Source organism: Macrobrachium rosenbergii, chromosome 18 (genome assembly GCF_040412425.1).
Source record: "Macrobrachium rosenbergii isolate ZJJX-2024 chromosome 18, ASM4041242v1, whole genome shotgun sequence".
Lineage (NCBI taxonomy): Eukaryota > Metazoa > Arthropoda > Malacostraca > Decapoda > Palaemonidae > Macrobrachium > Macrobrachium rosenbergii.
Window position 1 is genome coordinate 22,971,203 of NC_089758.1, and position 25,531 is coordinate 22,996,733.

Sequence of the window (25,531 nt, forward strand, 5' to 3'; positions counted from 1 at the left end):
AAATAAGAGACAGGGTGTAGGTCCTGGTCGGTTTCGACTTTATTCCCAAACCATTGACGAAGGGCTGATGCAGAGTATTAGAAGTCACAAATATATGCTACAGGAACAGTACTAACAAACATATCTGTGACTTCTAATACTCTGTATCAGTCCTTCGTCAATGGCTTGGGAATAAAGTCGAAACCGGTCAGGGCCTACACCCGGTCTCTTTATTTTTCACCTGTGGTAATGTGTGATAAATGAATCACGTATAAAAAGTTATTATAATCACACACACACACACACACACACACACACACACACATATATATATATATATATATATATATATATATATATATATATATATATATATATATGTAAATATATATGTAAAGGCATTTTGCTGTGTCTGTGTATGTGCGCGCGATCTCCCGGATTTCTAGATCAGTTAGTTGGCAAGCCTACTATCAGTGCGTCAACATCCACAAACAACAATGAAAAAGACTATCATTCAAAAAGAGAAATGAAGTACAAATAAGATGAAAGAAGAAAGAATAAAAAAAAAAAGAAACTTCATCAAGAAACCGATAAATAAATACACACGTAAACAAAAAAGTCTGAAAATTTAGCATTTTCCATTCACCCTTCCCCTCAACTAAATTCCTGAGGAACGTAAATGACCCATTTTGCTTCATTCAGGTGAAATGAAGTGAAAATATTATGGGTGTTTTTCCGCTGTCGAAAAACTGATAACGATTCTTTTTTTATACATCTAAATTCTTGCTTTTCGATTTCTAGGACAGTAACATGGGTCTGATTTATTTTTATATATATTCCAAATTAATGGTGTGTGACTTTATAACTTTATTTGCACGGAAAAGTACAAATTTGGGTAACAGTTTGATAATAATAATAATAATAATAATAATAATAATAATAATAATAATAATAATAATAATAATAATAACTAATAATCATTCATCAAAATGGCAGATATATACAATTCAAAACTAAGACCTAATTTTTACAACAACAATAATAATAATAATAATAATAATAATAATAATAATAATAATAATAATAATAATAATAATAATAATAATAATAATAATCATTCATCTAAATGGTAGATGTATACTCATTCAATACTAAGACAATTTTTACAACAACAACAATAATAATAATAATAATAATAATAATAATAATAATAATAATAATAATAATAATAATAATAATAATAATAATAACAATAATAAACTTATACTCTGCTTCCTGGCTAAAGTAAGCCATCAAGAGTCCTAGACACCAGATGAAAAAGATTCCTGTGACTTTTTTCATGGCCATCTCCTCAAGTCTGTCCATTCCGAGAACCTTTGTGAGGAAGTGAATAAGCTCTGGCTTCCGGGAACAAAGGCAAATCTCTCTTCATTCGCCTCACAAGAAGAAGAAGGAGAAGGAGAAGAAGAAGAAGAAGAAGAAGAAGCTAGACCGAGAAGGGAAATAAGAAAGAGGGGAATCTCGTCGAATATCATTTTTCCCTCTTACCCAGGCTCAAGGATTCCGTTTGGAGATTTCCTGCTGTTTCTCTCTCTCTCTCTCTCTCTCTCTCTCTCTCTCTCTCTCAGCGACGTAGTATGGTCTTCAAGCGGTTCTGCTTTCCTGTACATACCGTTTTTGCCTTTTTCATATTCATCTTGCCATTTTCCCTACCTTACTCATACCTCTCTCTTTCGTCTACTCCGTCCTTCCTTAAATGCATTAAATGCTATCCCTTTTACGTCTCACTCGAGATTCTCGGCTTCATTTTAGTGAATAAAATTTCCTTTGCGTTCTTACTTTCGCGTCTACTTCATCCTTTGATGCATTCACCTCTTGAATATGAAAAGGACATCCATTTGAATCCTTCTATACTTTGCGAAACGGCCTCGCTCTCTGTTTTGCTTTAGTTTCCCCTCTTTTATCGTTCTCTATCCGCCGTTTTCTTTTTTTTCGATTTCGCTTCGTATTCTATTCTCTCATTCCACTGAGCTCGCGAGATTTTGAAATGCCGCGATCGTTATTTTATCCGCTCACTCTCTAGGCCCCTGTTCTCGAGAACAACAAAGGGAAAGAACGTTCTTGTTTTCTGCGCTGGGTTTCGAAATCATTCTACAGCGCTCCCACGCTCTGTCGGACTAAGGTGTTGAACTGTATGAGAAATTTTGTTCAGTTTGGATAATCTTCCCGGTTATGTTTTTGTTTACATGCACGGGCATACAAACATGCGCGATATATTTTATATGTATGTATATATATATATATATATATATATATATATATATATATATATATATATATATATATATATATATAGTTCGACGGTGATTTGTAGGTGAGGGTCGGTAATAACTTATACCTCACTTGTTGGCTTTGTGGGCTAAGGCGTCACTGTAGTCCTGAGTTCTTGTCCTTCGCTGGTTCGAGCCCATGGGACGACGAACTTATTATCAACTAAAAAAATTCCCCTTCGGTAACATATATGAAAATATATTATTTCCGAGGTAGAGCGAATTGGATATTAAAGGACGTTTGTAGCTTAATGCTTGTATATGAATCACGGTGATGTGATAAAATTTCATTCATATATATATATATATATATATATATGTATGTATTTGTATCAAGTAATTTACGGGCTCTGTCTCCAACCACCCATGCACCTCTAAATTCTAGAATGAGAAACTCCCCTTTATGCTTGTACAAATATTCCGGTAAATTCACCTGCACTCGACGAAGAATTCCATTTAACCGTATTTAATTCTCCTTGTTCCGTTTTCATGGAACCTTTAAATTCCGCCCGTTTGTATTAGATACTAAGTGGTCTGAGAGTGTTTGTTTTCGTGATTGGCGCTTGTCCTTCCAATTACCTGCGCGCGCGCAGGCGAGCGAGTGTGTTTTGTAGTCTTTATGTTTATATGTTTTTTTGTTGCGGTTCGAGTTGCTTCCAGTGTATATGATCATGAGCTCTTTCATAATGCAGTTTTCGTTTTTTACAGACATAGCATAACCCTTGCACTATCAAAGTATTTTTTGTTTATGCAATGGTCGCTTTGCGCCTTTCATATTGTTTTAAGTGTTAGATCACGAACTATAAAAAAATTCTCACTTGTGTGTATATATATATATATATATATATATATATATATATATATATATATATATAAATATATATATATATGTATATATACATATTATATATATATATATATATATATATATATACTTATAATATATATATATATATATATATATATATATATATATATATATATATATATATATATATATATATATATATATATATGTGTGTGTGTGTGTGTGTGTGTGTGTGTGTGTGTGTGTATGTGTATGTAAGAACATTTTGACAGCTCATGATCTAATACTTAAAATAATATGAAAGGCACAAAAAAAGTACTTTACTACTGAAAAGATTATGCCACGTCTGTGAATGAAAAATAAGACTACATGATTAAAGAGTTCACGATCATATACTGGAATCAATTCGAACATCAACAAAACATGTAAACGTATAGACTGCAAAACACGCTCGCGAGCGCGCGCAAGTAATTGGGAACACAAGCGCCAATCACAAAACCAAACATTCCTAGACCACTGACAATCTAATGTAAATAGGAAGAATTTACAGGTCTACAATGAAAATGGAACAAGGAGAATTAAATACGTTTAAATGGGAATTCCCCGGCGAGCGCAGGAGTATTTAAAGGAATATTTAAACGAGTTAAAAGGGAAGTTCTTATTCTAGAGCTTAGAGCTGCGTGAAGGGTGGTTGGAGATAGAGCCCGTAAATTACCACCGGCTCGTTAAAGATCCGTTTTGTTTTATATATATATATATATATATATATATATATATATATATATATATATATATATATATATGTATATATATATATATATATATATATATATATATATATATATATCTGTATGTATGTATATATAATATAAACTGTATATATTTATACATATGTATATATATATATATATATATATATATATATATATATATATATATATATATATATATATATATATATATATATATATATATATATATATATATATATATATATATATATATATATATATAATAATTGTAAAGAAACCGATAATAAGAAAAAGAGCTCATAAGGGCAAAACATTTTAGTATTTCCTATCTCAGAGGTTACGTTTATTTTAAAAATTCCTCACACGATCTCCTTCAATTTTAACCTATACTGAGAGCGTAAGATTTACGAAAATCCTTGAATTAACGATTGAAGTTATACTGAATTTCCATGAAACAGCTCCGGAAGTCTAGCATTTAGAAATAATGTCTATTTGAAGTTATTTATGATACTTGGCAAGCGAAGCAAGAACGCGAATATGAATTATTCTGACAAAATATATTTCTATATCAGATCACGAGCGCAGATGTCGTTGTTAATGGACGCATTTTCCCGAGATGTAACCGGGTATCGGGACCTTTCCCTGAAATGAAGCGGGACGCCATATTTTAAAAACTAACCTTAGAATTTTCTTGAAAATAATCTCATTATGTTTCCCACGCCCAAGCTATTCCAGAGGTTTTTCCAACTTAACCTAACCTCACCTAACCTCACCTAGGGGCATGGCAAAAAAGACCGTGGCTGGCGCAATACTAGCACACATCTCAGGAATTTGCTTACGGGATTCCTGGACAGTTTTAATTAAGTAAACAGTAAAATTGAGCTTCATGATAAAGCTTACCAAGCACATACGCATATCTTGAACTAACTGAACACAGAAGTCAACCGTACTGACTTAACTTTAGCTAACATATGCAATGAAGTTTTAAACGTACGAGTTAACTATAGGAACCCTTGGTCTAAACTGGAATGAGCAACCGGCGTTCAGTCGGAAAAAAGAAAAGAAGTAAATATTAGACAGGAAACATATCCCGATTCAAGACTGTAATGTAAAATGAGGGTAAGAATTTATTTCGGAGTCGCAAATTGAATACACCCGGAACCTAGACTTATCAAGCAAACAACCCTCCGGCTGGCAGGATGTTCGAAATTGGTTCTCCTCTGAGCTTGGAGATGTTTATCTCCTGAAGTGTTGACGGAAATATGAATAGTTTTACGCGCGTCTGATGGTGCTTCGGCAACGCCGCGTAATTCCTTTCCTTATTTGGCCAGGCTTCGCGAATGCCGGTAGGGCCCTCGGGGAGAAGGCGGGTTAATTATTGACGCAAAAACTCGAATGAAATTCAGGCACAAAGTTTTCGGTGAGACTTATAAACAGATGGAGGTACGGATGAGGAATGGGGTCATGTGCCAGACAGAAGAGGAAAAGGTTTAAAAAAGGGAAAATTTTATTGAAGAAAGGTTGAATAAAAAAGGGTCAGATTTTAGTGGGAAAGGATTATTAAAAAGGTCAAATTTTATTGGAGGAAGGATTAATAAAAAGGTCAAATTTTAGTGGAGAAAGGATTAATAAAAAGGTCAAATTTTAGTGGAGAAAGGACCAATAAAAAGAAAAATTTTAGTTGAAAAGGGATAAAAAAAAGGTCCAATTTTAGTGGAGGAAGGATTAATGAAAAGGCCAAATTTTAGTGGAGAAGGAGTGATAAACAGGAAAATTTTAGTTGAGACAGGATTACAAAAAGGCCAAATTTTAGTGGAGAAAGGATTAATAAAAAGGTAAAATTTTAATGGAGAAGGATTAATAAAAAGGAAAATTTTAGTTGAGAAAGGGTTACAAAAAGGCCAAATTTTAGTGGAGAAAGGATGAATAAAAAGGTAACATTTTAGGGAGAAGGTTTAATAAAAAGGAAAATTTTAGTTGAGAAAGGATTACAAAAAGGCCAAATTTAAGTGGAGAAAGGATTAATAAAAGGTAAAATTTTAGTGGAAAGGATTAATAAAAAGGAAAATTTTAGTTGAAAAGGGTTACAAAAGGCCAAATTTTAGTGGAGAAAGCATTAAAGAAAGGTAAAATTTTTAGTGGAGAAGTTTTAAAAAAGGAAAATTTTAGCTGAGAAAGGATTAGAAAAAGGCCAAATTTTAGTGGAGAAAGCATTAGAAAAAAGGTAAAATTTTAGTGGAAAAGGATTAAAAAAGGTCAAATTTTAGTTGAGAAAGGATTAAAAAAAGGTCAAATTTTAGTGGAGAAAGGATTAATAAAAAGGAAAACTTTAGCTGAGAAAGGATTAAAAAAAGGTCAAATTTTAGTGGAGAAAGGATTAATAAAAAGGTAAAATTTTAGCGGGGAAAGGATTAATAAAAAGGTAAAATTTTAGTTGAGAAAGGATTAATCAAAAGGTAAAATCTTAGTGGAAAAAGGATTAATAAAAAGGTCAAACTTTAGTGGAGAAAGGATTAATAAAAAGGAAAATTTTATTCCAGAAAGGATTAAAAAAATCTGTAAGATTCATGTGGAGAAAGCATTAATAAAAAGGGAAATTTTATTGGAGAAAAGTTAAACATATAAAAAAAGACAATGAAAAACCATAGTATGATAAATTTTATTTTGATTTATTTTGCTAGTTAATGCAGCCATGAATATTATCCTTCACATATGAGTGGAAAAGGGAAGAAAACTATAGTTATAATTTCCATTTTTTTACACAAGATTTTCCCGATCAATAAAAAAAATGAACAAACATTTTGCACAAATTTTCCTGGTCAGTTCAAAAAAGGACCAAAGTTTTTCATAAGATTTTCCTGGGCAGTTCAAAATAGGAACAAAATTTTTCACAAGATTCTCCTGGTCAGTTCAAAAAGGGACCAAAGTTTTTCACAAGATTTTCCTGGGCAGTTCAAAATAAGAGCAAAAAATTTTTCACAAGATTTTCCTGGTCAGTTAAAAAATGGACATTGATTTTGTACAAGACTTTTCTGGTCAGTTCAAAAACTGAAAAAAAAAAAAAAAATTCCACCAGATTTTCCTGGTCAATAAAAAAAGGACACATTTCGCATAGGATTTTCCCGACCAATACAAGAAAAAGCCAAACATTTTATACAGATCAGCTCATCTCACAGAGAGAAGAAAGAAGAGCCGTCTCGAACCGCTGAATTGTGGAACCCAAACCAGAACGGTGCTCGGGTTCATTCGCGCCATTAACAAACAACGGAGTTTCGATGACTGCCAGAAGTTTCGCGCAACTTTTCTTTCTGTGCGATCGGTTTCGCGGGAAAGATCGGTTTCGCGGGAAACCAGGATCATGACGATTCTGATTCCTAGATCTGGATACACGGAAGGACTTTGCGGAGGAGTCTGTCATGTTCCCGTTGTTCATCCTTCCCCGACATTGCAAACTCAAATGCTTAATGATTATCACGGCGCACTTGTCAATGGCGTCGCAACTGTTTTGCTGCGTTCAGTTGCTGTGCAATTATTTCTAGACGACCTTTACCAATAAATAAGGTTTCTGAGATCGTATTGCGTACAATAGTTAAATCTGCAAGTATTTCGTAGTTTGTCTATTTCACATTATTGCGAATTCGAGTGTTTAACGGTGACCAAAGCCAAAGCACTTGTCAACAACTTTGGCGATTGTCATATTTATTCCGTTACCATGCTGCAACTTTTGCACTAAGGCTACTGGTTAACCTGTGCGTTTAAAACTGCATTGCATAGGTTATCTAAAGTTAAGTCAATTCGGTTGACTTCTATGTTCGATTAGTTCAAGATATGCGTATGTTCTTGGTAAGCTTTATCATGAAGCTCAATTTTACTGTTTACTGAATTAAAACTGTTCAGGAATCGCTGCGACCGTAATCTGATATAGAAATATATTTTGTCAGAATCATTTATGAAATGTTGCTTGCAATTTTATGCCTTCTTACAACAAAATACCATTAGAAACATCATTTATTTTTTATTCATGTCATTTATTTTCAGCGCTGAACTCAAAACCTGAAATCTTTTATTCTTTTCTAAACTATCCACAATTGTTATAAGAGGGATTTTGTAATGTGTTCGTCTTCGAACTGCTGTGCTCGCTCGCGCGCAACATAAAACACAAATAAGTTCGAATTTCTCACCTTCCGAATGACTTTATGTCACTCTTGTGTCAATATAATTTTTATTAATGTTTATCTGAAAATGAAATAGTCATGTGTAACTTTGCAGCTGTTCTTTGCACAAAATATCCTTTAGGCATCATGTGCAACAAACATTTTTTCAATGCAGTTTTGCAAAACTTTATGTTTTTTTGCGATAAACAACCGGCAGGTAAAATCTGAAATTGATTTGACTTTTGTAAGAAATATAATAAAAAATAACTTACAAAAGAAAATCTTTTAGAATGATGTATCATCGCAGCCTTATTCCCTAACATCTGCCAGTTATATTCAATTACCCAGAAGAATATTACAGACATAACTTGGAAAATTTGGATCTAAATTCTTGTTGACAGACACAATTGACAGTTTTATCTATCCGTTTATGACAAAGCTCTTCTTCGTCAGTTGACAAATCCCCTCCACATGACTTCCGGATATGCCAATGAGGATCCGGAGAAGTTGGGAAATTTCATTCATGGAAAAATTAAGTACTAGAAAGAGTCTGTAAAAGTGACGTCAGAGCTCCTACATCTTTTGTTTACATTTCTTTTCCAGATTTACATTTGCATGTCTTTGCTGACGCATAAACAGAAGTTGTTGGGCAGTGACGTAGTTCTACGACGTCATTGCGTCTATCTGAGGCCTCTTCCCTGTTTAGCTTTCTGTCAAAGAAAACTATTGAGATGGCTTTGTCTGTCCGTCCGCACTTTTGCTGTCCGCCCTCAAATCTTAAAAACTACTGAGGCTAAAGGGTTGCAAATTGGCATGTTGATCATCCACCCTCCAATCATGAAACATACCAAATTGCAGCCCTCTAGCCTCAGAAGTTTTTATTTTATTCAAGGTTAAATTTAGCCATGATCGTGCGGTGGCAACGCTATAGGACAGGCCACCACCGGGCCGTGGCTGAAAGTTTCATGGCCACGGCTCAAACAGCATTACGCTGTACAGAAAACTCGATTGCGCCGAAAAAATTTCGGCGCATTTTTTAACTTTTTTTTTTTTTTTTTTTTTTAGAGCTGGGAAGATCAAACATGAAGTTCTGGGAACAGAAAATGAAAAATTTGCCTTTCAAAAAGTTACAGCCGGAGGATTACAATGATGATACAACAGCGTTGACAAGAAGCTCTTGAAGTTTTTCAGCCAGACTGAATATTTTCCATAAAGGATAAAACAGGATTTATTCCCTTTGTATACATTTTGTTACGAGAAAATTTTAATCAGAAAAGAAGGGTAAACCAACATTTTAGCCTAATACCGTATTCAAATGATCTCGAGAACTTTAATGTCATTTTATGTCTCTATTATTTATCTGTAGTTTTTTTTTTAACGAGAAAACCATTAGAAAATCTTTAGAAACTTATTACGTTTTTCTGGTGTATTTTTGTGTTATTGTTGTTTTCATAGAAAATATTAAACTGATTCTTTTTGCATCGAGGCCATGAGAACGATTTTACGAGAAAAGGAGAGTAATTTCACCTGGGAGAACTTACTCCATTAAAAACTTTCACGTGAGGATTTGAAAGTTCAATGCTGGTTTCACAAAAACAAATCCATTCATTCTTTATATGCTTGAGAGAGAGAGAGAGAGAGAGAGAGAGAGAGAGAGAGAGAGAGAGAGAGAGAGAGAGAGAGAGACCGAACAGCCATATCTAATGCACTGGAGAGAGAGAGAGAGAGAGAGAGAGAGAGAGAGAGAGAGAGAGAGAGAGAGAGAGAGAGAGAGAGAGAGAGAGGAGAGAGAGAGAGAGAGAGAACAGAACAGCCATATCTAATGCACTGGAGAGAGAGAGAGAGAGAGAGAGAGAGAGAGAGAGAGAGAGAGAGAGAGAGAGAGAGATCTTTAAATGCTTTAAACTGGAGAGAGAGAGAGAGAGAGAGAGAGAGAGAGAGAGAGAGAGAGAGAGAGAGAGAGAGAGAGAGAGAGATCTTTATAAGCTTTTAAGGAAAAGGGAGAGAGAGGGATAGAACGAACAGCCATATCTAATGCACTGAGGAGAGAGAGAGAGAGAGAGAGAGAGAGAGAGAGAGAGAGAGAGAGAGAGAGAGAGCGCAACACGTTAGACACGCAGTACCATTCCATTCTGGACTCTGCAACAGCATCGCAACAAACCCATCACCGGAAGCTAAAACGCCGGGTGATTATGCAAGAGACTCATCGTCGGGAATCGGCCTCTACCGATTTCCGATGCTGATCTGAAACTCGATGCCGCCGCCGATTGTCGCTTTGTCATCAAAGCGACAATCGGCATCCACTCATGACGGAGTAGTTGGATGCATCAGCTGATGGGAGGCGGCTCTTCAGCTTATACAATTTGCAACTTTTGCCTGGTGGAGAATATCTCTTTTCATGTCTATGAAATGGATGAATATCTATCTATCTATCTATTTATCTATCTGTCTATATATATATATATATATATATATATATATATATATATATATATATATATATATATATATATATATATATGAATATTACAAGAAAAATTGAAAAGTATTTTGAATTTAATGCTGGAAATACAGCCATCATTTCCAATGACAAAGAACAACAATGACAAATAAATAAAAATAATAATAATAATAATAATAATAATAATAATAATAATAATAATAATAATAATAATAAAAATAATAATAATCTTATTTCGGATGAGGATGACTATATAACGGTACCGGAGTCTCTTAACGTAGGTTCATATAACTTGCTTTACCTACGTACGCAAGAAGCATTGCACAGGCGAGTTTACACCAGGAAAGCGATGCAGATGGAGGTGTCTGGTGGCAGAGAGAGAGAGAGAGAGAGAGAGAGAGAGAGAGAGAGAGAGAGAGAGAGAGAGAGAGAGAGAGAGAGAAAGAGAACAGATATTGCTAAAGAAGATTTGATGGACAAGCAATATTCAGAAGACGATGTTTATGATCGAGGCAGGTGGAGGAAAGCGGTCAGAAAAATCGACCCCACATGCAACAGGGAAAAGATGAAGAGGAAGAAGATTAAATTAAAAAATATTCATAGGAGCATAAGGCTTGAAATGGTGAAACAAATCCATAGTTATGTATAGGTACAAATATATACCCATACGTGCCTGAGGATTTGTTTCTCCGAAGATGAGCGTGAAAAATCCTGGTGTCCTCTCACTGGTTTACTTGGATGTCTGTATGCACAGACATGACACGTTCCCGTAAACCCAAGGCCAGTGTCTTGTAGGATGCCTGAAACACTCTGAAATCAGCTGTAAAACGTGGACGTAAGAACTAAGACAGGCCAACTTAAGTAGATTGCAAAATTCCTTCTCTCCATCACTGATTTCTTCCTTAAGCTTAGCATTTATTTTGCTTAGCATGTATTTTGCCAGCTAGGTGTATATATATATATATATATATATATATATATATATATATATATATATATATATATATATATATATATATATATATAGATAGATAGATATCCATATATCCACACACACACACACACACACACATATATATATATATATATATTCTATATATATATCCATTTTTCTTATGAATTTTAACGTGTTAAAGTTAAACAATTTCAAGATTTTAAATTTTGATCCTAGGAGGAAATGTATACATATTAATCATTTAAGCGTATTTCATGTAACTTTAGAAAGCCCGGAAAAGATCCCAACAAAAGCACGGAAATAGATAATCCAAGCGTCTGGAAATAATCATGATGTTTTATAAGAAGAGTATTCATATTTATCATGTATACTTTTCTAATTAATTAATGCATCTTTCAGTATTCAGGTGCATAATTTTTATTCATATTTATCAAGTATACTTTTCTAATTAATTAATGTATCTTTCAGTATTCAGGTACATAATTTTGTTTTTGATTCATACGTCAAGATTTTCAGATTGACTGAGTTCCATCTACTCTCAGACATCAATTAGCCATTTTAACGAACAATTAAGTCAGAATGACTTCAAAGGCGACCGTGAGTTTTCACTCTAATTGCCGGGACCATTAACTCTCAGAGTGCAAATGAAGATCTAAATCCATTCTTAAATATTCTCGCTTCATTTGAAAATAATTCCTCATTAGAATAATAACCGTAATTAGCATACATTTGACTCATCCGTACTTATTACTGAGCGCAATTATTAGCATAGCATGATTTGCATAAGCTTCTTTATATATTTAATAACATTTAAACAATTAATAACAGTAGCAAAACTGCAGTAATGCAACGTTTTGTTATTAAGGCCAATGTAAAATCCAAAATTATTGTTACTCAAATGTGTTATATATATCTATATATACATTTATAATATATATATATATATATATATATATATATATATATATATATATATATATATATATATATATTATAAATGTATATTTAGATTAAGATGACACAAACCTCGGAACGACATTACGAAGAATTTTACTTTTAGATAAATAGTACTGAAATCGTAGATCGAATCTTTACTGTTGGTTATATTCAATACTAAATATTATTCTTTTTCCGTCCTATGTATTACATAAGGGGAATGCACTCCCTAGAGTGTTTGCGAAAATGCAGGTGTACAATGGAAAGATTCTTACCTGTACGCTTTCTCTTTTCCAAATATATAATTATTCATCTTGACAAATTCCATATGTATAATCACTCTTGACAAAAACGGCGTTCTATCTACAATTCAACCCTCCGTTAAATGCTCAGCCGTTTACGTAAATAAATCTGTTTTTAATCATAAACAAACAAGTAATAAATGGGCCGAAGTTTCTTCGGCGCAATCGAGTTTTCTGTACAGCCGCTACAGAGTATAATCAAGGCCACCGAAAATAGATTTATCTTTCGGTGGTCTCGGTATAAAATTGTATGACCCGCGGCCCATGAAATTTTAACCAAAGCCCGGTAGTGGCCTACCCTAATCGTTGCCAGAAGCACGATTATGACTAACTTTAACCTTAAATAAAATTAAAAATACTGACGCTAGAGGGCTGCAATTTGGTATGTTTGATGATTGCAGGGTGTATGATCAACATACCAATTTGCAGCCCTCTAACCTCAGTAGTTTTTAAGATCCTTGGGCGGACAGAAGAAGTGTGGACAGAATAAAGTGCGGACGGACAGACAAACCCGGCACAATAGTTTTCTTTTACAGAAAACTAAAATGTCTCTTGGCACGGAGACCATACACAGAAACGAAACAGTGAATCGATCAATTTGTGAAGGGAAATCTGCATGAATGATCGTGTGTTATCTGGCGTCACAACGACCAGGGTCACTGACGTCGGAACATTTGCACGAGCGACTAAAAAGGGTAAAATTGACACAGAAATCCACAGAGTAAAACACAACGAACAAGAGCACAAAATGACGAAAAACAAATAAAATCGATAATTTTAATTACAATTAACCATAACACCATTTTCTGACGCTGGAAAAATGTATAAATATCATCCGTAAACACAAATTGAAATTCATCCTTCAAAAATGAACCAAAATGGAAGTGAAACGAATGCAAAATGGTCCCCCCTTCCCTAAAAAAAAAGGTTGTATTTTTAGCGAGCACGTTAAAAGCATTATTGTATCCTTGTAATCGTGGAGAAAAATAGTGAAAGTTAAAACATTTGGATTTTATCTTTCAATTTCATTATTCCACGAACTGGTAAAATGGCTGAGCATATTTATTTATCCCTGTGCATTTTAATTTCATTTTTTTAATGACTCGACCTTTTTACCTGTACTCTTGTTATATTTTAATTCTGAATTATGTTTTTTTTTAGTGAATGTATCATTACCTTACTTTTAATTATGTCTGTTGATACGAGAGAAAATGAGATCTGCCAAATCCACACTTTATTTTGCAGGGAAATAATGAACACTGTGGCTGAGTAATATTTGCAAAAAGTGGATTTAGCCTCAAACAAGAAAGATTTATTAATTGGTTAATATTCGTACATTCGTTCTTCTTTTCCCTTTCTTTTTTTCGGGCCTGGGCTAGAGAAGGTTATTAGGCTGCTAGCCCCGCTGGTCTTCTTACTCAAGAAAGTAGAAAATGTTTTCTTTTAGTATTAACTCTGCTTTCACCTTGTGATATATATATATATATATATATATATATATATATATATATATATATATATATATATATATATATATATATATATATATATATATATATATATATATATATATATATATATATATATATATATATATATATATATATATATCTTACGTGAAGGATGCATAATCTCTCTCTCTCTCTCTCTCTGAATAAACGACGGTATGGCTGATGAAGGATCATAACCATTATCTAAGTATCCAGGAAACATTTCAGGGTGACACTGAAGCCTTCCAATCCTATTCTGTATTCTGAATATTAATCAGAGAAATCTAATCTGAATGGTTAATTACACCGACTGATTTGAAGTATCTTTCCAGAACGCCTTAGGCAGACGATCGTGATTATTCCCTTACTAAAACCGAATCAAATGGCACTGAAATGTTATACGAAAGCCCTTGGGGCCTTCTTGACAGAAGGAACGGAACCATTTTGCTGATTAATAAGGAGAGACGCGAGATGATGAAAGCAATCAGTATGGAGAGTCATCTCAGTTCGTCAATGACTTGCCTCACCGTAAGGATTAACCGTAAGAGAATTTGCATGAAATAGAATTGCAATTATGTTAGCCATTTGCAGAAGGGGAGACGCGTGCCATTCAGTCAGTCCTGATCGTGGGATGAATTTGATAGGAGATGAATGAGAAACTGTTCCTTTAGATATGGTAATCAGATGGGAGTTTCATGAATCTGTCCCAGCTAGGGTTTGAAGCTATGCCCTTTGGGTTAGAGTAAAGATGACAGAGACTTATCCATTCGGCCATCATTCATATATATATATATATATATATATATATATATATATATATATATATATATATATATATATGTTTTTTATGCATTGTTGCAATTTTTCCTGTGTTACTATGTAATAAAAGAAAATTCCGTAAAGGCTTCATTTTCAATGTGAGTCCGTATCAGAAATGGGAAGAAAATTCCTTCATTCATTTCTTCAGTGGAAATCACATCCAAATTATCAAGGAATTCTTACCCGAGTAAGTTATCTTCACTAAAAATATGTGTATATCTGGGGATAACGACCAATAGGCCGTGTCTACCTTATCTTCCGGTCTGTATATACATACATTCATATATATGTTATATGTATATGTATATATATATATATATATATATATATATATATATATATATATATATATATATATATATATATATATATATATATATATATGTGTGTATATATACCTATATATATATATATATATATATATATATATATATATATATATATATATATATATATATATATATACATATACATATATACATGCACCAAGGGTAAGACGTGTGTCCAGAAATATAGCGAAGGAGCCGTGCAACAGGATGTCATTCAAGTGACGATCGCAAGGCGAGGAGGCTGTCAAAGACCAGACTGCGTGAGATGAATTCCTGTAGTGTGGAATGAAACGGCATCGCTTTACTGAGAATATCAAAGACAGGCTGCCCCACTCAGCTGGACTTGGGCATTTCTGGTGGGAGAATGAGTTCATGGGTAGATATGAAGAGAACAGGCATCAAAGATCTCATAATAATGATATGAAAAACATTAAAATCCAATCTGCAATTAATTGATAGTGCAATTTGAACCATGACTGTCGTTTTAGTTTCTGTAAAAGAAAACTATTGAGATGGCTATTTGTCTGTCCGTCCGCACTTTTTCCGTCCGCCCTCAGATCTTAAAAGCTACTGAGGCTAGAGGGCTGCAAATTGGTATGTTGATCATCCACCAACCAATCATCAAACATACTAAATTGCAGCCCTCTAGCCTCTTTAGTTTTTATTTCATTTAAGGATAAATTTAGCCATGATCATGCGTCTGGCACCGCTATAGGTGCCAACAATACAGGTTACCACCGAGCCGTGGCTGAAAGTTTCATGGGCCGCGACTGAGATCTTCAGGGGACGTGGCTGAGAGTTTCAAACAGGATTATACGCTGTACAGAAAACTCGATTGCGCCGAAGAAACTTCGGCGCATTTATTACTTGTTTTTTTTTTTCAACTCACTTGGTAGAAATGATTTCTCTTGGCAAAAATGATTTTAATTCTGACGTCACTTTCCAGAGAAAGATTCTCTGAAATATATTCTTCAGCTGAATGAATAAATTCTACGTTAGGTTGAACTGACTTTATAAACAGTAAGATTTTGTTGTGTTGACTTACAAAACATTAAAAATTCATGGGAATCTGTAGTCAGTGGATGTTTTCTCTTTTAACTGGAGACCTCTAGCCGTTGCCATGTCAGTTTCTTGTTAAATATCTTCTGCATAGTCTTTTTCTGAAACGCGATAGTTTTTTAGTTTTCTGTAAAAGAAAACTATTGAGGCTAGAGGGCTGCAAATTGGTATGTTGATCATCCACCCTCCAATCATCAAACATAGCAAATTGCAGCCCTCTAGCCTCAGTAGTTTTTATTTTATTTAGGGTTAAATTTACCCATTATCGTGCGTCTGGCACCGCTATAGGTGCCAAAAACTCATGCCACCAACGGGCCGCGGCTGAAAGTTTCATGGGCTGCGGTTGAGAGTTTCATGGCCCGTGGCTGAGAGTTTCATACAGCATTATACGCTGTACAGAAAACTCTGTCGCACCGAAGAAACTTCGGCTAATTTTTTACTTGATTTTTGTCAAACCCAGTCTGGAAATGACAAAACACCTTGACATCTTGATTCCCTTTACATGTCACTGAGTTTGAGAACAGAAAACAAAAATATGAACTAACTACAGCAAATACTAGAGGGCTTTTTTCTCTTCTTGTGGCGTTTCAAATGGTAGGGTGAACTACAGTTCAGTGCTAGAATCACCAAGACTCAGTCATTGAAGGAATAAAAAACCAGGTACCGAATTTTTTTTTTTTATTTGGAATCAACCTTTAGCTTTTAATAATACTAGACTGACCAACCCCGACAAAGAAGTAATCAATAATTACTCATAAAATCGTTACAGGTTCCTTAAGTAAAAGAAGACAACAAATGCCCTTAACTAAAAGGAAAAACATCTCCGCCCCCCCCGACCACCCCATCCCAGGATCTTCTTCTGCAACACTTGATAGCTTCTAATCATAATGGTAGATTTATCATCGCTACACCACTGTTGGCATCACAAATTAAGGTACCCTAAAGAAATACATGTTCTTATCCTAAAAAACAAAACTCTATGAAAAAATAACTCTCTCTCCTGACCGCTCTCTCTTCTTTCTGTTGTTTTCGCCTACCTAGCAACGTGACTCGTGCATAATCAGCCCGGCAAGGAACTGTAATCACGCTGGAAATGTCCTTTGATGATCTAAGTTCATTGTTGAGTGAACGAGTTCTCCGTTACGGGTGATAAACTGGGCAACTTGAGGACATGGCATGATAGTCCAGTGGCACTGTTGGTGAACGAGTTCTCCGTTACGTTCCAGGGGAGGGGGCACCTGGCGCACGTTCCAGGGGAGGGGGCACCTGGGCCCCACCCATGAAAAATCATGATAGAATAATAATATTGAAGATTTAGATAATAGCATAAATAAGAAATATAAAAATGGGGAAAAATAAAAAAAATCGATTAAATATATAATATATATATATATATATATATATATATATATATATATATATATATATATATATATATATATATATATATATATATATACTCGTATATATAAAACATGAAAACTGGTGCCCTCCCCATTAAATTTTTCTGGATCTGCTAGTGTCCAGTGGTTCTTAACCTCAGGTAGGGGTACGAAACCTTAAACTGGGGGTACGAAACATGATAGCTAGTGCAATGGTACTGTATATTTACCATGAGAAAGAACCACTAAAAATGTGTTGGTGTGCACTATGTAGTATTACTCATAATTACTGTTATAATGTGCATTCATTGTATCCTGCTAATTGACACTTTTCACTTGAAATAAAGAAAGTACCTTTGCTCACTAACTGAATACATCTTATAATTTCTTTGCAAGGGTTGTTTCACTAATCCTTTTCATATGTTTGTATTGTATTTGTATTGGACGCGGGTACGAGAAAATGTTCAGAGATATCAGGGGGTACGGCCACCGAATAAGCTTAAGAAGCACTGTTACAGTCTGTGTCGAGTGGATAACAAGAATCGCTAAGGGTTATACCTGGTTGTGTAACTGTAAAATTATTCTTAATATTGAGTATATATCTTCGTCATAGTCTTACCCGAGGCACCGTATAAACTTGTAAGTGTAATAAGCTTGAGGAACTTTTAAATTATATTGAAACTATCCTTCGGTCATTGTTTAAGCCATTTTGCTTCATCTAGATTATATTTAGTTGTTTTTTTTCTATTATTTTAGCAGCAATTACTTTTATTAGGTTAACCAATCACTTATTTATTATTTCACTAGCTACTGATATCAGGGACAGTCTTAATACTTCTTTGAATTATGGCGATGGCTCTAAAATTATTATTATTATTATTATTATTATTATTATTATTATTATTATTATTATATTATTATTATTATTATTATTATTATTATTATTATTATTATTATTATTATTATTATTATTATTATTATTTCCAGACTCACCATCAACACACAATTTTCGTAAGAAATTCTAAGCATTTTTCTTTCCCATAGCATTTGCATTTAACACAATTTCCGTAGAAACTCCCATCATCCAGACATTCAACATTCCTCCGGAGGGAGCTGCTGGCTGCCTCCCAGGGCGTAATCGGTTTATATAAACATTCCTGCTACAAAATCTCTCGCATATTTTATTCATAGGAGGAAATCAAGGGCGCTGTAGAATCTGTCAACTTGTTTCTGTAGGATTTTCCTTAACCCTTGAAGGCTTGTCTGAGTGGAGATCATCAAGCGACGTCGCTGTGACAGTTTTATGTTATGGAAGTCACTGGTTCGTTGAAGCGGTATTTTTTTTTTCTAATCAGAGTTAGTGAAAAAATATAATGTTGTTTGGAGTTGCCAGAGGTTGCTAACGACAACATTTCCCCAAGGGAGGAATGGTGTCTTATTAAACGTTTTCCATCTGAGGTGTGATTTTAATACGCGAGGCTTATGGGCGTCTGGAATCGAGATTACGTAACTTATATTAAGAAATATAACGACATCACGTAACCTATAACGTTTCCTTGAACACCTTCAAGTAAAGCAGCTTCACAGCACCATTTTATGGAAACAGGTGACATAACCATGAGGGCTTCACTTACCTGGAGTACCTTAGATAAACGATTGCAATTGAATGATTACCTGACAATTTCTTTATCACGAGGTGTAGTGTTGTTGAAATGATTCTCACCCAAATGCCGAGTGACGGGAATGATTCTCACCCAAATGCCGAGTGATGGAAATGATTCTCACCCAAATGCCGAGTGACGGGAATGATTCTCACCCAAATGCCGAGTGATGGGAATGATTCTCACCCAAATGCCGAGTGATGGGAATTATTCTCACCCAAATGCCGAGTGATGGGAATGATTCTCACCCAAATGCCGAGTGATGGAAATGATTCTCACCCAAATGCCGAGTGATGGGAATGATTCTCACCCAAATGCCGAGTGATGGGAATGATCCTCACCCAAATGCCGAGTGATGGGAATGATTCTCACCCAAATGCCGAGTGATGGGAATGATTCTCACCCAAATGCCGAGTGATGGGAATGAGGGCCAACGATTTAGAAGGATTACGATGGCACCACCTTGCGGCTTCATACATAACAAGATTAGGACGAGAATGATTTTTGTAAAAAGTAGAATCCTCTCTCTCTCTCTCTCTCTCTCTCTCTCTCTCTCTACACGTACTCAGGGCAACGAATGAATGTAATGCACTTTGTTAATTCACTTCCCAATTGCTTGAAAGCATCTGTCTGATGACGTTATGAGAGAAAATTCTACTCTTCAAAAAATAATCAAATTCAGCAACCCTTTTGCCCTTTTCACCTTCGTCGAAATGCATTTTCAATTTTATGGATCACGTTTGTTACTTTTATCATTTCTTCTTCTTCTTCTTCTTCTTGTTCTTATTCTTCGTCTTTTTTTGTTCTTGTTATTCTTGGCCTTGTTTTTATTGTTGTTCTTCTTCTCCGCCTCTTCCTCCTTCTTCTCTTCTCATCTTTTTCTTGTTCTACCTCTTCTAATCTTATTTTCTGCTCCTCCTCCTCCTCCTCCTCCTGCCTTCCCTTCTTCTTCTTCTTCTTCTTCTTCTTCTTCTTCTTCTTCTTCTTCTTCTTTCTTCTTCTTCTTCTTCTTCTTCTTATTATTATTATTATTATTATTATTATTATTATTATTATTATTATTATTATTATATCTTTTGATTTATGAACCACTGTCGTAAGAAATAAACTTGTATTCCCTCGAGTGCAGCTCCATCAAATACAATCAGTAAAATGAAATCAGTTATGTACCTTTCAAAAAAAAAAAAAAACATAGAAAAGTATACACAGAAATCCCAAAATAATGTTTATCTTACAGTCAATTAGCATAATGTTTTCTTTGAATTTCTGCCTTTGTATTTATTGAACATCTGAATACGAAATTCTCCCGAATATTATTTTCCCGGAATCTCCATAATTCGAGATTCGTCTGGAGGAGGAAGCTGCCCTGAGGCTAAAGCATGTTTCTAGAGAGACTTCCGGCGAAAGAGTCTTATGTTTTATTCATAGGCTCAAATCCTTGAGCGTAAGAATCTGTCACCGTGTTCATGTAACCTTCTGCTAGACTCAGCATGAGGCAGAAAACCTGTTTAGTGGTGAATGTTAAAATATAGAATTTAGGCCAAAGGCCTGGAGCTGGGACCTATGAGGTCATTCAGCACTGAAAGGGACATTGTTAGTAAAAAGGCTTGAAAGTTTAACCAGTAGGAAAACCTCGCAGCTGCATTACGGAACAGTTGTTAGGAGAAGGTGGAAAGTAAGATGGAAGAAAGGGAATATGAATGGAGGCATTAGTAAAAGGAATGGAAAGGGTTGCAGCTAGGCGCCGAAGGAGCGCTGCAAAGAACCTAAAGTAATGCCTACAGTACACCGCATGAGATGCACTGTCGGCATTACCTCCTTTACGGGGTAGCAGTGAATTTTGCAGCGCATCAGCTGGACAATTTTTAGATTAAGAATTCTGTCGGTTACCTGAGGCCATATTGCACACACCACCTAGATCAGGGGTTCCCAACCTGGGGCACATGTACCCCCAGTGGTAAAGTAAGTATACCTTAGTCAGCTCTCCTAGAGCTGGCCCAAGTGATTAGACTTATTTTACGTGGCTAAGAACCAACTGGTTACCTAGCAACGGGACCTACAGCTTATTGTGGAATCCGAACCACATTATACCTAGAAATGAATTTCTATCACCAGAAATAAATTCCTCTAATTCTTCATTGGCCGGCCGGAGAATCGAACGCGGACTCAGCAGAGTGCTATCCGAGAACGCTACCGACCGTCCAGCGAGGAACTGCCCCCACCAATGGTACATTTCTACTCTTCAGGGGATACATTGGATCTGAGAGAATAGACAGTACTGCCAATACATGATGTAATCTGCATAGAGACTGCACACTGCCGTGACTTTTTTTTTATGTTTAATTTCCTTATTACCCTTCATATTCTTATGCAGTCTACACAAACAGATTTCATGATAAAATTATTTCACAATATCAACTTAATTGTTTTGCTTTTTCATCCTCAGTTTTCAGCGGTGCATAGGAATCTATAAAAATGCCCAAGGGGTATGGAAGAACAAAAAGGTTGGGAACCGCTGACCTAGATATTGCAGCTTCAGGTACTTAGAGATTCTGATTATTCTCACTTTCCTTAAGAATGAATGAATTAGGAGACCCAAGATATTGCAGCCTCAGATACTTAGAGATTCTAATTATTCTCACTTTCCTTAAGAATGAATGAATTAGGAGACCCAAGATATTGCAGCCTCAGATACTTAGAGATTCTAATTATTCTCACTTTTCTTAAGAATGAATGAATTAGGAGACTCATGGCGGAAATTAAATTCCTAGATGACCTAATTCACGAGGAAGATAATTTTTAATAGTTTTTTTTTTTACTTACTTTCATCTGAACAGTAAAGTTAAGCTACATTCGGTCTAAACAGTATGAAGGTGAGTGCCCTCCAAAAATGGCAGGCGCAGTGGGTATAAAATAATTTTGAGCATTTATGTGTATTAGGTTAGAGACTATGAAATTCATAACGGTTCTGCACTGGCATCTAAACATAGTATTATAAATATAAACATACACACACACACACACACACACACACACACATATATATATATATATATATATATATATATATATATATATATATATATATATACACATATATATATATAAGGAATGCTATTCAGATAAAAGTACGTAAAAAATCTATCTCTTTCTCTCTCCTCTCAGGTACACTTTCTAGGTGAATGATAAAGGTTTTGGAGCTCTTACGAAAAAATTTATTTAGTAAATTATATATATATATATATATCAAAAAAAATTTGCAGAGAACTCCAAAAAAATTTACCATTCTCCTAGAAAGTATACGAGAGAGAGAGAGAGAGAGAGAGAGAGAGAGAGAGAGAGAGAGAGAGAGAGAGAGAGAGAGAGAGAGAGAGAGATTGGATAAAAATCTGAATGCGTTGTAAGGTTCCTAAATTGATAAGGTATTGTATCCGGCGTTATTTATCTTATACATTACTGAAGTAGGTTTTGATGTGTTTCGACTGGTTTATATGACAATAGCTATTTATCTTACTATATATATATATATATATATATATATATATATATATATATATATATATATATATATATATATATATATACACACACACATATATATATATATATATGTTATATATATATATATATATATATATATATATATATATATATATATATATATATATATATATATATATATATATATATATATATATATATATAACGATTTATTTGCTTATTCAAAGTTTTCCGATCAGATTAATTGTTTAATTCATTCATATGAATTATGGTCATAGGTTCCACTGTGAATGATTATATCTTTTGAGGAAGACATGTTAATACTGCCAAAGATTAAAGGCATTAAATGAATTGCCCTTCCATACCCCCCATCCCCTACACGCTCCCAACCTCCCCCACTATGACCTCCCTCCCCTACTGTCTCCAATACCATTAAAAAAAAACTGTCCAGATTAGAGTTTAAATGTTCGCCATTGGGCGTAAATGCAGATTTGGTGAACTGGATGGAATTCAAGAGGAAAATTCACTCGCATGCTAGTACTTTTTCGAGGAAATAGCCTTAATATAGGCAACATACCGACTATTAAGAGTGCAGTTTCTTACATGGTGCAGAAAACGAGTTCTGTAGAGTTTCATTAGGTTTCTGTTAGGTCTAGTGATCCTCTGAACGCGGCCGATACCCAAACGAATATAACATAAATGAGCTCTGGGGTAAATGGTACTTCCTTCAGCTCATTTTTGACAGTAACATAAGAAAAATGGAGTATATATATATATATATATATATATATATATATATATATATATATATATATATATATATATATATATATATATATATATATAAAGAGGAAGAGAGAGAGAGAGAGAGAGAGAGAGAGAGAGAGAGAGAGAGATTCAAGTTTATCACATCTCGAAACACGTCGTACAAAAAAGGGAACAAATCATAAAGGTAATTAATACACCGGCAAAGTTTCTGTTTAATATTCATTGCTCCTCAAAAGCGAAGACTCTCTCTCTCTCTCTCTCTCTCTCTCGACATTTCTTTGACCAAGACAGTCTGTGATAATGTCATGCATATATGCAAGTAAAGTTAAATGACAATTTCTCGCTGTGATGTTTTCATTTAATTCTGTAACCATAATTTTTTTTTTTTTTTTTTACTTCGCTCGGTCAGTCATTTGCATGCATAAATGCCTTTGCTGCATGTGTTAATATATCATTGCGCGCTTCCCATTAAACACTAAGACAACATCGAAGACTTTTCATGAAGATGTAAAATTAGATTATTAATGAGACATACTTCAATAACAGTGCCTCGATACGATGAAGATACGGTCTGAGGAAGAATATGAAATATACCATTTTGTATATTTTATTTACGTGCGAAATTTCTTCTTGAGAAGAATAATGTTCCTCTGATAAATATTCCTAAGTAGATTTTGATTCTTTGACTATTAACTGATCAATAAAAATTGGAGCATTGGAAACTTTCATGAAATATTGACCCAATTTAACTGGAAACTCCTATCAGGCAGATGTACTCTTCGGGAATTTTCTTAACATATATATCATGAGGCTTACAGTAGTTTCTCTTTTATCAGTTCTGAAGTATGCATAATTATTGCACGTAAGTCCAAATTGCGTTGAACCTTGCTACAGAATTTAGCAGTACAGAAAAATGATGTGAACATAAATGACTATAAAACTATTATATGGTTGCCATGAGAGAATTACATTTTCAGTACATACTACAAAGTACATCAATTTAAAACCAGGAAAGTAACTCGATCAGATCGTATAAAGACTCTTTCCGTTTCCTTGGCAAGGAAATTTAATCATATTTTTTAACCTGATATAGGGATATTTCCATTATATAACACTAAGGGACTGTTTTTAGTTATACGTTAATAGTTGTGGAAAGCTAAATTAGGTAATTCATTATTATTGTTATTATTATTATTATTATTATTATTATTATTATTATTATTATTATTATTATTATTTTAAAGTCCTCCTGGGCCTCTGTAGGCTCATAGGGCAGGCGCTGATCTCCTGTTTCTTAGGCCGACAGTCAGTGGGGGAAAATTATCATTATTATTATTATTATTATTATTATTATTATTATTATTATTATTATTATTATTATTATTATTATTATTCAGAGAGGAACCCACAGGGACCACTGACATGAAATTCAAGCGTCCAATGCATGTGCTGTTCATCAGAAAGAAGTAACAGAACGCAATTGAAATGATAGTTTCAAACCTTTTTAGCTATAGAGACCGTTTTTAATTAATATAGAGTTAAAAGGAATAAATTAGCTTTTTGCTGCTGTTTTATGCAACAGTTGCAGTTGTAACAAAATTTTCACTCTATCTGAAAATGTTTGATCCATACCGTCCATTCAAGTGGAACTAAAATGATATTTGTGGGTGAAATTGATAATATTCAGAGCTTCGCGCTAACATATTCGTACTTTCTGATGAATTCTACAATTCGACTGCAAGGCTTAATTTTTTTTTTTTTTTTTTAGATTTAAGAGAAATTCGTTGCTTGGCTGGACATGAAAATAATGATAATTTTTCGATAGCAAATGAAAATCTAAAATAA